The following is a 12,420-nucleotide window of genomic DNA, read 5'->3' on the forward strand; positions in this document are numbered from 1 at the left end:
GGCCTATTTATCCAACAGACAAAGGGTTGGCAAACTAAGGCCCTGAGTAAATCTGGCCCAGCTCTTGTTTTTATCTAGTCCCCAAGCTAAGAATGGTTTTTACAGATGAACATTTTGATAATAGGGCATATTAACTCTGAACTCAGTTAAGTGAAATGTTATTCCAGAAAAAAATCCATTCTTCTCATCAGTAGATCTGTACTACAGAATACTCTAGTCAATGATTATATTTTGAATTTTGTCAATAAAAATTTTATGGAAATTCATTTTGTCTCATTATATAAATACCTACAAAATATCCTCGATTTTCCCACTTGGCTCGCAATAATTAGTATTGGTACCTTTACAAATGGAGCCCTGGAGACACAGTGGTTAAAGCACTCAGCCGCTAACCAAAAGGTCACCGGTTTGAAGCCAACAGCCACTCTGCTGGAGAAAGATATGGCAGTCTGCTTCTGTAAAGATTTACAGCCTTGGAAACCCAGTGGGGCAGTTCTATTCTGTCCTATAGGGTCACTATGAGTTGGAATCGACTCAAAGGCAACAGGTTTTGGTCCTTTTTTGGTACCTTTACAGAAAAACTTTGCTGACCGTTGCTAATCCCCCAAATAGAAATCTGTTGACAATTTTTTTTGACAGGAGGAAAATTAAAATAATTTTGTGTTGCCTTTTCAAAAAGTATTCTACCAAATAAACTTTACAAACTACAAAAAATACAAATTTGAGGTCTTATATTTTCCCTTTTGGATATTTTATTAAAAGTAAACTAATCACCAAATCATATTTTTGACAATAAACCTAATATTTAGTATAGAGAAGCAGGGGTGGGGAAAGTCATGAGGGCGCCAGGGCCACATCTATCTTTTTCACAACTGTGGCCATATCTCTAGAACTTATGACAATACCTGGCACATAGTAAGCACTCAATACAATAGTATTTTAATTAATTCATTGATTCAACAACTATGTGCCAAGCACTACATTAAATAAACTCATATGCATATTATATTTCCCTGAACACTCACAACAGTTCTATGAGGTAACTATTCTTACATTCTTTTTTCTTACTGAGATAACAGGCTCGGAGGGACCATGAAAGTGGAATTCAAACTCAGGTTTCTGAAATCCTAGGGAAGTGTTTAAATAATCAAATGATACTACTAGCTAAAATTTCACCATAGTGCAACATGCATTTATGATGACTGGCGTTTTTCAAAATTAAGTAAAAACAGATTTTTAAAAACTTAAAATAGAGACTGGACTATAAGACATAAAATTATACTCGTGAAGAGAGTGCTTCTTAACTTAAGTAGATACATGAGACTAAATGGCAGCTCCTGTCTGGAGGCGAGATGAGAAGGCAGGAAGGGACAGGAATTGGTTGAATGGACACAGGAAATCCGGGGTGGAAAGGAGGAACATGCGGTCACATTACAGGGATAGCAAATAGAGTCACATAACAATGTGTGTATAAACTTTTGTATGAGAAACTAACTTGATCTGTAAACTTTCACTTAAAGCACAATTTTAAAAAACTTAGAACTTTTCTTACCTATAATATTAAAATGCCACTAAGCAGGACAACTTCTCAGTAGGAAAGCTGGATAAAAACACCTTTCAGAGTAGTCTCAGGATCTATGAAACAGAATGACGTTCAGTTAGATTTGGGGATAGGCATTAAAAAAATTAACAACAAAAAGAGGTTTCTCATAAATGATGTTGCAACCTAATCATCGTGCTGTTACAAGTATTCCATGGTGGAAAAATTTGAAAACAGATTCAGAGAGATGGTCGAACAACATGATGAACACAGTTAATGTCAATGAGCTGTACATGTGAAGACTGTTGGAATGGCAAATATTATGGTACATATATATTTACCACAATAAAAAAAACGAATGGGATTTAGAAAGGAAGAGAACAGGAAGAGAGTGTGGTAGACAGAATAATGGCTCAAGGATGCCCACATCCTAATCCCCAGAGCCTACGAATATGTCCTTCATGTGGTAAAAGGACGCTGCAGATTTAATTGAGGATCTTAATTAAGAATGGGAATATAATCGTAGATTACCTGGAGGAGTCCAAAGTAATCACAAGGAACCTTATAAGAGGGAGGCAGAAGGATCAGAGTCAGTAGTAATGTAAAAACACAGAAGCAATAGGATGAAGCCATGCAAGGAAGGGTCCAAGAGCCCAGGAATGCAGGCACCTTCTGTTGCTGTTATGTGCAATCAAGTGGATTCAGACTCACAGCGACCCTATGTAAAACAGAAGGAAACAATGCCAACATCTTGGATCTTGGCTGAAAGCAGAAAATAACAGAAAGATGTTTATCTGGTTTTATTGACTATGCAAAGGCATTTGACTGTGTGAATCACAACAAATTATGGATGTTTCGAAGAATGGGAATTCCAGAACACTTAATTGTGCTCATGAGGAACCTATACATAGACCAAGAGGCAGTCGTTCCCACAGAACAAGATGATACTGCATGGTTTAAAATTAGGAAAAGTGTGCGTCAGGGGTTTAGCCTTTCACCATACTTACTCAATTCGTATGCTGAGCAAATAATCCAAGAAGCTGGACTATATGAACGTGGCATCAAGATTGGAGGAAGACTCGTTAACGACCTGCGATACGCAGATAACACTACCTTGCTTGCTGAAATTGAAGAGGACTCGAGGTACTTATTGATGAAGATCAAAGACTACAGCCTTTAGTATAATCACACCTCAGCATGAAGAAAATAAAAATCCTCACAACTGGACTAATAAGCATCATCATGATAAGCAAAGATTGAAGTTGTCAAGGATTTCATTTTACTTAGACCCACAATCAACACCCATGGAAACAGCAGTAAAGAAATCAAACGATGTACTGCATTGGGAAGATCTGCTACAAAAGACCTCTTTAAGTATTAAAAAGCGAAGATGTCACTTTGAGGACTAAGGTGCGCCTGACCCAAGACATGATATTTTCAATTGCTTCATATGCATGTGAAAGCTAGACAATGAATAAGAAAGACTGAAGAAGAATTGATGCCTTTGAATTATGGTGTTGGCAAAGGATTCTGACTACACCATGGACTACCAGAAACGAACAAGTCTGTCTTGGAAGAAGTATAGCCAGAATGCCCCTTAGAAGCAAGGATGGTGAGACTTCATGTCAAGGAAGTACTTTGGACATGTTATCTGGCGGGACCAGTTCCTGGAGAAACACATCATGCTTGGTACAGTAGAGGGTCAGCAAAAAAGAGGAAGACCCTCAACAAGATGCACTGACACAGTGGCTGCAACAATGGGCTCAAGCATGATGATTGTGAGGATGGTGCAGGACCAGACAGTGTCTCATTCTGTTGTACATAGGGTCGATATGAGTTGGAAGCAACTTGATGGCACCTAACAACAACAAAACATCTTTCTGGTATTCTGCTTTTGGCAATGATCCACCTAACATCAGCAATGATATCCCTTGTTCCATGTCTTCTTTTGAATCTGGCTTAAATTTCTGGCAGTTCCCTGTTGACGTACTGCTGCAACCATTTTTAATTATCTTCAGCATAATTTTACTTGCATCTGATATTAATGATATTGTTTGATATTTCCACATTCTGTTGGATCACCTTTCTTTGAGATGGGGACAGATATGGTTCTCTTCCAGTCAGTTAGCTAGGTGGCTGTCATCTAAATTTCTTGGCATAAACAAGTGAGCACCTCCAGCCCTGCATCCCTTTGATGAAACATCTCAATTTGTATTCTGTGAATTCCTGGAGCTTATTTTCTCCAAAGCCTTCACTGCAACTTGGACTTATTCCTTCCGTACCATCAGTTCTCGATCATATGCTACCTCCTGACATGGCTGAATGTTGACCAACTCTTTTTGGTACAATGACTTTGTGTATTCCTTTCATCTTATTTGGAAGCTTCCTGTATCGTTCAAGTTTTTGCTCGTAGAATCCTTCGGTATTGCAACTCAAGACTTGAATTTTTTCTTCAGTTCTTTCAGCTTGACAAATGCTGAGCATGTTCTTGCCTTTTGGTTTTCTAACTCCAGGTCTTTGCACATTTCATTATAATACTTTACTTTGCCTTCTTAAGCTGTCCTTTGAAATCTTCTGTTCAGCTGTTTTACTTCATTTCTTTTGCTTTAGCTACTCTACATTTAAGAGCAAGTTTCAGAGTCTATTCTGACATCCATTTTGGTCTTCTTTTTTTTTAATGACCTTTTGCTATCTTCACGTATAATGTCCTACATACCATCCCACAACTCATCTGGTCTTTGGTCATTAGTATTTAATGCATCAAATCTATTTTATTTTTATTTTTATTGTGCTTTAAGTGCAAGTTTACAAATCAAGTCAGTCTCTCACACAAAAACTTATATACACCTTGCTACATACTCCCAATTGCTCGCCCCCAATGAGACAGCCCGCTCCCTCCCTCCACTCTCTCTTTTCGTGTCCATTTGACCAGCTTCTAGCCCCCTCTACCTTCTCATCTCCCCTACAGGTAGGAGATGCCAACATAGTCTCAAGTGTCCGCCTGATCCAAGAAGCTCACTCCTCACCACCATCCCTCTCCAACCCATTTGTCCAGTCCAATCCCTGTGTGAAGAGTTGGCTTTGGGAATGGTTCCTGTCCTGGGCCAACAGAAGGTCTGGCAGCCATGAACACTGGGGTCTTTCTAGTCTCAGTTAGACCATTAAGTCTGGTCTTTTTTGGAGAATTTGAGGTCTGCATCCCACTGCTCTCCTGCTCCCTTGGGGGTTCTCTGTTATGTTCCCTGTCAGGGCAGTCATCGGCTGTAGCCCAGCACCATCTAGCTCTTCCGGTCTCAGGTTGATGTAGTCTCTGGTTTATATGGCCCTTTCTGTCTCTTGGGCTTGTAATAACCTTGTGTCCTTGGTGTTCTTCATTCTCCTTTGATCCAGGTAGGTTGAGACCAATTGATGCATCTTAGATGGCCGTTTGCTAGTGTTTAAGACCCCAGACGCCTCTTTCCAAGGTGGGATGCAGAATGTTTTAATAGATTTTATTATGCCAATTGACTTAGATATCCCTTGAAACCACAGTCCCCAAACCCTTGCCCCTGCTACACTGGCCTTTGAAGCATTCAGTTTATTCAGGAAACTTCTTTGCTTTTGGTTTAGTCCAGTTGTGCTGACCTCGCCTGTATTGTGTGTTGTCTTTCCCGTCACCTAAAGTAGTTCTTATCTACTATCTAGCGAATACCCCTCTCCCATCTTCCCTCCCTCCCCTCTCTCGCAACCATCAAAGAATATTTTCTTCTCTGTTTCAACTATTTCTTGAGCTCTTATAATAGTGGTCTTATACAATATTTGTCCTTTTTGCAACTGACTAATTTCACTCAGCATAATGCCTTCCAGATTCCTCCATGTTATGAAATGTTTCACAGATTCATTGCTGTTCTTTATCGATTCGTAGTATCCCATTGTGTGAATATAACATAATTTATCCATTCATCCGTTGATAGGCACCTTGGTTGCTTCCATCTTTTTGCTATTGTAAACAGTGCTGCAATGAACATGGGTGTGCATGTATCTGTTCGCGCAAAGTATCTTATTTCTGTAGGATATATTCCAAGGACTGGGATTGCTGGATCATATGGTAGTTCTATTTCTAGCTTTTTAATGAAGCACATCAAATCTATTTTGATATCGTCTCTAAACTCAGGTGGGATATACTCAAGGTCATATTTTGGCTCTGGTGGACTTACTCTAATTTTCTTTAGCTTCAACTTGAACTTGCATATGAGCAATTGATGGTCTGTTTCACAGTTGGCCCCGGCCTTGTTCTGACTGATGATATTGAGCTTCTCCATTGTTTCATTCCATAGATATAGTCAATTTGATTCCTATATACTCCATCCAGTGAGGTCCACATGTATAGTCATTGTTTATGTTGTTGAAAAAAGGTATTTCCAATGAATAAGACAGCCTGTAGAAGATGAAAAAAGACAAGGAATTGGATTCTCCCTAGAGCCTCCAGAAGGAATTAGTCTTGCCGACATCATGATTTTAGTCCAGTGAGGCTGATTTTGGACTTCTTACTTTCAAAACTGTAAGATAATCAATTTGTGCTGTTTTCAGCAACTAAAAAAAAGAAGTATTTCATACAAAAATATTCCATATTTTACTAATTGCTGTTCAACAGTGATTACAAAAACACTACATAGGATTTTCTCAGAGTTTCTTTATACATATTTTGAGCAATCATGTTTTCAATACAAAATCAGTCATGAGCATGAATTCTGTAGAGTAACAATATAGAAATTTTTGAAGTGAGACTATCTCAGAAAATCCAAAACATGTGGCCTCTCCTCTATCCTTAAAGGTCCTTTCCAGTTTGTGCAGTTGGTGAGTCAGTAATAAAGTACGTAAGTTAAAAAAAAAAAAAAGATGACTGATTGTATTTTCATACTACCTTCTCACTTTTATGCAAGAGAGAAAATTAGAGAAAGGTGGTTCTGGACATAAACTCTCCCCTCCTTTATGTCTCCTGACCAGGTGGGTTCTGATTAAAACCTTCAGCAGGGTGAAACAGGGTAATAAGGAAGACAGGGAAAAGGATAGGAAATCTCTGTTCCATGTCTCTGTACCCCACTCCAACACGCTTCCCACACACATACAACTCTATCGTCCCACAATTTTACTAACATTTTAGCAATCAGTTACATGCCTAGTTCCTGCCAAGAAGGAATTTACAACCTGGGCAAGGCAAGCATATAATTGATTATAATAGAACACAAAGTGAATTAGTAGCTGCAATAAAGGGTATAAATATCTTATCTTTACAAAGCAAAAGTCTCTGATGACTTTAAGCATTATTAATTCCTTCTCAGGTAGACCAAGAAAGCAGTATTTCTGTTCTTCCTACAAAATTAGGAAGTTTTTTTTAGGAGCTCCGGTCTCATAGAAATGATTTTAAGGCACCAGTTTACTCCAAAAAATATTAAGCAATCACAGTTATGTGTATATATATATATATATAATAAATTTGAAAACATGAAATTACAAAACAAATATGTATATACGTATTTCCCAAATATACATATACATTTATTTTCTAATTTCAAGTTTTCAAATTTCTTATTCCTGTCTAATTGCTTTAATAAAAGCCTAAAGTGACTTCCTTCATACTTATACCTCAGATTTTCCATCTACTGGAGACATTAAGAGGCACGCCGGAATAAAAATAAAAGAGAAAGATTGCAACATGCCTGTATTTATAAAACATTTCCAGGCAAGGTTGGTACAGGATAACAGAAGAGCTTAACCTAGGATTCTCTCATTTTCGATAGTTATTTAAAAATAAATAAATGCTACCTTGAAGTGCCTGGGCTAAAACTAAGAAATATAAAGTCAAATTTAAAAGGCTCACACTATATGTTTTAGTTGATAAGGATCACAATTTTTAAATGAGCCATTTGAAGCTTAAACAAAAATTGTTTAATGATTTCTTTTTCCCTCACCATGAAGGAAAAAGGGTTTGTGATTAAGACTACTCATAGGTACTTGATGGTATCTTTAAGGAAATATACAGCAATTAAGTAGTGTCTTAGGAGGAAACATCACATTAAATAATTGGAAAAAGACTACCAGGTAAGTAGTATCACTAGATTTAAAAAAAATTAAAAGCTTACAAATTATAACACTGGAAACTCTATTCTCTTCATGGGGCATTCATTGTACTTCAGGGCCATTTTTTCCTCAAAGACAATTAGAAGATTTGCTATCATTACTGCTCTTGCAGACATTTCAATCAATCTAAAGTACCCTGTACCAAGCTGCTGTTCCTCACCCAAGGAGGCAGTATGTTATAATGGAAGGAATGTTGGACTTGGAAATGGAAGACATCAATTAGTGCCCTCGTTCTGTAATTTCCTAGTAGTGTGTCCATGAGTAAATTTATTTAATCTCTCTGAGCCTCAGTTTCTTCATTTGAATATAGGGATAATAATACCTACTTCCACAGGGACCACATGGAGATTAAAGATGGCAGATGCAAAAGCACATTATAAACTGTAAGTATTATGCTGCAACTTCAAATCCTTAATGAAGGAAGCTGGGGAATAAATGAATGCCTAAGTAATTGTAAGAGGTTATATAAATATAAGGCATTAGTTCTACTAAGAGCCCTTTAAATGGGATACATGAAAAGTTATCTCATCTGCCCTATAATTATTGACTATAGAGTATAATGGATCTCCCTTGTATATAGAAATTATAAGCCTTTAGTCAAAGTAATTTAAGAAGGATGGGCCTAAAGAAAATCTGTCAGGCACTTTTCATCCATGACTCAATGTAGCTCCTTCATAAGGCTAGTTTTTAAATGCAACTTGAAGAGTGGAGAGGAGATATTTTTGAAAAAATATAATTTTTACTTTAAATATTTCAGAATCACATTTAAAAGTAGCTAACAGCTTGTCAATATTTTCACAGTCCTCCTAATTTGCACATTTTTATGTGTCACAAAAAATAAAAGGTGAAGAGATAGAAAGTAAATAAATGTTACTTGCTGAATGAAAGTTTAAACCCAATTTCATAGTATGTGATGGAACGGCTTAAAAAAAACAAACTGACTTTTGAAATGTCCTTTTCCCAGTCTTTCCTTCCATTAAAGTGAAAACTTTACATGATGACTGAGAGGACTAATAATCAAAGAATTAGAAATATATTTTCCCTCCATGTAAATTCATCAAGTGAAATACTAATCAAAAATAAAACCTCCTCAGAGTTCTATGGTTTTCTGAATTCTCTAGTCTGGAAAGCACGTTGATCTGTCCCAAACTCTGTTTCCTCCCTAGTGCCTATGCCTGCCTTGCCTATAAAGGGAAAGCAGCTGAAGAAAAAGCAAACCCTTGCTCCCTAAACATCTGAGACACAGGAAAACTGATTTTCAAATAAGGGAATAAAACAAAAGCAAACAAAACCTTGTTTGTTTATTTTTCATAAAAGGATATGGTGTACGACTGGGTATGAATTCAGGGCGTCACCCATACAAGAATCTTATGCCTATGAAGTCATCCCTAATTACAGAGTTTGACTAACAATACCACAATTATGAAACCACACCACTGGCTCATTCAACCGTACATAAACCCTGAACACAAATCATTGTTGAAAAAGGTGTACCTACAACTACGTGAAACTATTACTCAAATTCTGGAAGGTATTTCAGAGAAGAGGAGGGGTGTTCTGTTTTCATCTCCTAAGGCATTCACCTCAGGAATGTGGCCGAATGAATAATACTGATTTGTGTCATTCAGTACCATGTGCAGGTAGGAAGGGCACACAAATTGGACAACTTGTCCGTGGATAACCAAGAGTTGATTATGAACTTTATATATATATATATATTTTCCTTGAAATTAAAAGGCAACTAAGGGATAAAAGCAGGGGATATTCACTGTAGACTTTATCCCAGCCACTAGTAGTATGCTAGGTAAAAAGATTTGGGAGAGAAAGGGTGATTACCCAAATCAGGGAACGGGTACCACATGCTTAAGCTTGTATCACGATTTAGAGAGTTATCAAGGGTGGACAAAACATGACAAATAAATTATCCTACTAAAAATGAAAAAAGCTGTAGCCACCGTTATGTGTGAACAACTCTCAATAGTGGCCAACATAAAAGGAGTGCATTTGTCAACTTCCTCCATCCAAAATAGGCAGTGCTTTGGAGCACCCACATTTTACATACCTACCTATACCAACAAAAACCACCACCCTGCCTCCTCCCTAGTTAGGTAAGTCAACAGGCACTGGTCTCCCAGTGAGATGGGTGTGCAACACTCTGTGGGCTGAAGCACACCTACTCAAGCTCCAGTCCTGTGTTTCCAAATGACTAAAAGATTTCCACTTGAGCTCACCCACTTATTCTTTTACATTCAATGAACCTTAACTCAAGGCTTAGTATGTGCCAGGCACTGTGTTGGGTAGTGGAGCTACAGAGAATTAGGACTCAAAAATCCCCTTCTCTTTGGCAAAGGTTAAAGTGTAGTGGGAGAAAAAGATGAAAAAGCAGAGCTATTGTGCTACTATGGTTATATATACTGAGTGCTGGGATGAGAATGTTGGGTTGTCGGGAAGGTTTTCCAGAGGAGGTGACCGTTGAGCTTTGTCTTAGAGCACGAGTAGAAGTTCTCAGGCAGGCATCACTAATAAAGGCATTCTAAGAACACAGACGTAAAAGGAGCTGAAGAAAGACACTGTGACCGGAGCATTGTACCTAGGCTTTGTGACAGATACAACTGGAGCAGAAGGCCAGGGGTCTTCACACTGCTAACACTTACATTCCTAAACAGCAGATCTTAGGATACGTTCCATTCAATAGAAAGTCCAAACTTTTTAGCACAACATTCAAGGCCCTACACTTTTCTCTGTAAATACCTGCCTTTCATTCCAAAGTTGCTTCCCACTGCATGCACTGCGGAGCCCTGATGGTGTAATGGTTAAAAGCTATGGCTGCTAATCAAAAGGTCGGCAGTTCAAATCCACCATTCGCTCCTTGGAAACCCTATGGGGCAGTTCTACTCTGTCCTATAGGGCTGCCATGAGCCGGAATCGATTTGACGGCAATGGGTACAGGCATTGCCAGACTGAATCCTACACTCTAAAGATAACCTATTACCCCAGATATGCCATTTTCCTACCTCCATTCCTTCTTCTAAGCGGTTTTCTCCAGTGGAATGCTCTTCACTCATCTCCTATTCACTCTTCAAAAGCATCTTTCGGGGAATCTCTTCAGATTGCCCCAATCCCAGACATCATTCCTCCCTGGCCTCTATACTCTCACAGAACTATATGTTTTCCTCTATTACAGCCCGTCCTGTAATTTTCTCAGACATCTCCAATTTTAAGCATCTTGTTTCACTGTCAGACCATATGTACCAACTTTCGGTTTGGAAAATGTAGTCACCACAAGGATAGCATTTAATACTATTATGCAAAGCTCTTTGATAGCAAGGACCACATCCCATTCATCCTCTTATTCCTAGCCCGTGCCACAGAACCTGCATAAAGTAGGAAATAATGAAAATTAAAATAATATACTAACATATCATTTTAAGTTTGTATTATAAACCAAAAAAACAAACCCAGTGCCGTCGAGTCAATTCCGACTCATAGCGACCCTACGGGACAGAGTAGAACTGCCCCATAGAGTTAGTTTGTATTATAGCAGCTAATAATTATGGAGTTGTTTACCATGTACTGCAGTAAATGCTTTACATACATCATGTATGTTACTCTTCAGAAAAACTCCATGAGCCAGGTAATTTTGTTATTCCCATTTTATGAAGAGCGAACAGGCTTGGAGAAATTGAGAAAACTTGCCCAAGGTCACACAGCTAGAAAGAGCTAGAGCCAGTTCTCAAACTCAGTCCTGTCTGATTCCCAAGGGCAGTATTCTTAACCACTCTGCTATACAGTCTCCTCAATAGCTGCTTGCTGAATGAATCGACTTCCATACCTAGATTGTAAATTTATTAGAGTAAAAGACACAGATCACTCATCTCTGTATCCCCATAGCACTTAATAGAATGCCATGGACACAGTACAGCCTCCATAAATATCTTTTGAATAAAAAATGGCCCATGCCTATTACCCATAACCATTTTGGTCAGTCCCCTTTTAGAAAGCTATAATTCCTTATGCTTAACAGATTATGTTTAATCTCTGCTTGATATTCCAGACCCTCTAGAGTGGTCCCACTTGTCACACTGAACCAGTTTTACCTTTCACCACCACTCAGAACAAACTTTTTGATCACAACTCTTCTCCTGAAAATGTCCTGTTAACTCCTATATCGGTACCTTTGGTTTTATCCCAACCCCTTCCTCTTTTCCTCTCTCCCAGATCATCTGTAGTGAACAATTTCACCCCATCAAAGATTCTGCTTCTAGGTATGGCCGGCATCTGTCTCTCTCCCAACTACGCAGCACCTTCCTTTTCAAATTTACAATCCCTGATACGGGCGGATGACCTAGTAAACAAGGTAAGCATGGGCTTACTTGTGCTTATTTACAAATCTGTAGTGAACACTTTCACATGGGTTTCACCACATCAAAGATCTGTGAAACCCACGTGAAACTGTTCACTACAGATAATCTGGTAAGCACTGTGCTATCTTGCCTCTTAGATAATCTGCCTCTAACCATGATTCTGAGAAATAAGAACAGTTGCCAGAAAATGAAGATAGTTACCCCACCAGCTAATACTAGATTGTTTTCATTAATTTAAGGAAAAGGGATTCACTTAAACCTTGATTTGAAATAACTGAAACTGTAATTGTGTAAAACACAGAGGATATAAAGCAATAGTTGCAGTAAAAGACTAAGAATTCTAAAAGTTGTTTCTTTACACATTGGTGTAGAATGGGTACTGACCATAAGATAAGC

The 12,420-nt window shown here is 38.3% G+C and overlaps 1 protein-coding gene across 4 annotated transcripts in view; it reads right to left on the reverse strand.

Moving 5' to 3' along the window:
* Positions 1-12,420, reverse strand: part of PLS3 (plastin 3) — a 93,409-nt gene that overhangs the window by 45,015 nt on the left and 35,974 nt on the right. For 3 of the 4 annotated variants that reach the window (XM_049871893.1, XM_049871895.1, XM_049871894.1), the window contains exon 2: positions 1,553-1,635. The gene's annotated coding sequence lies outside the window, so the exon portion shown is untranslated. Of the gene's footprint in view, positions 1-1,552; positions 1,636-5,736; positions 5,958-12,420 lie in introns of those variants that run through there. The other variant, XM_049871896.1, reaches the window with a different exon arrangement.

This window comes from Elephas maximus, chromosome X (assembly GCF_024166365.1).
Source record: "Elephas maximus indicus isolate mEleMax1 chromosome X, mEleMax1 primary haplotype, whole genome shotgun sequence".
NCBI lineage: Eukaryota > Metazoa > Chordata > Mammalia > Proboscidea > Elephantidae > Elephas > Elephas maximus.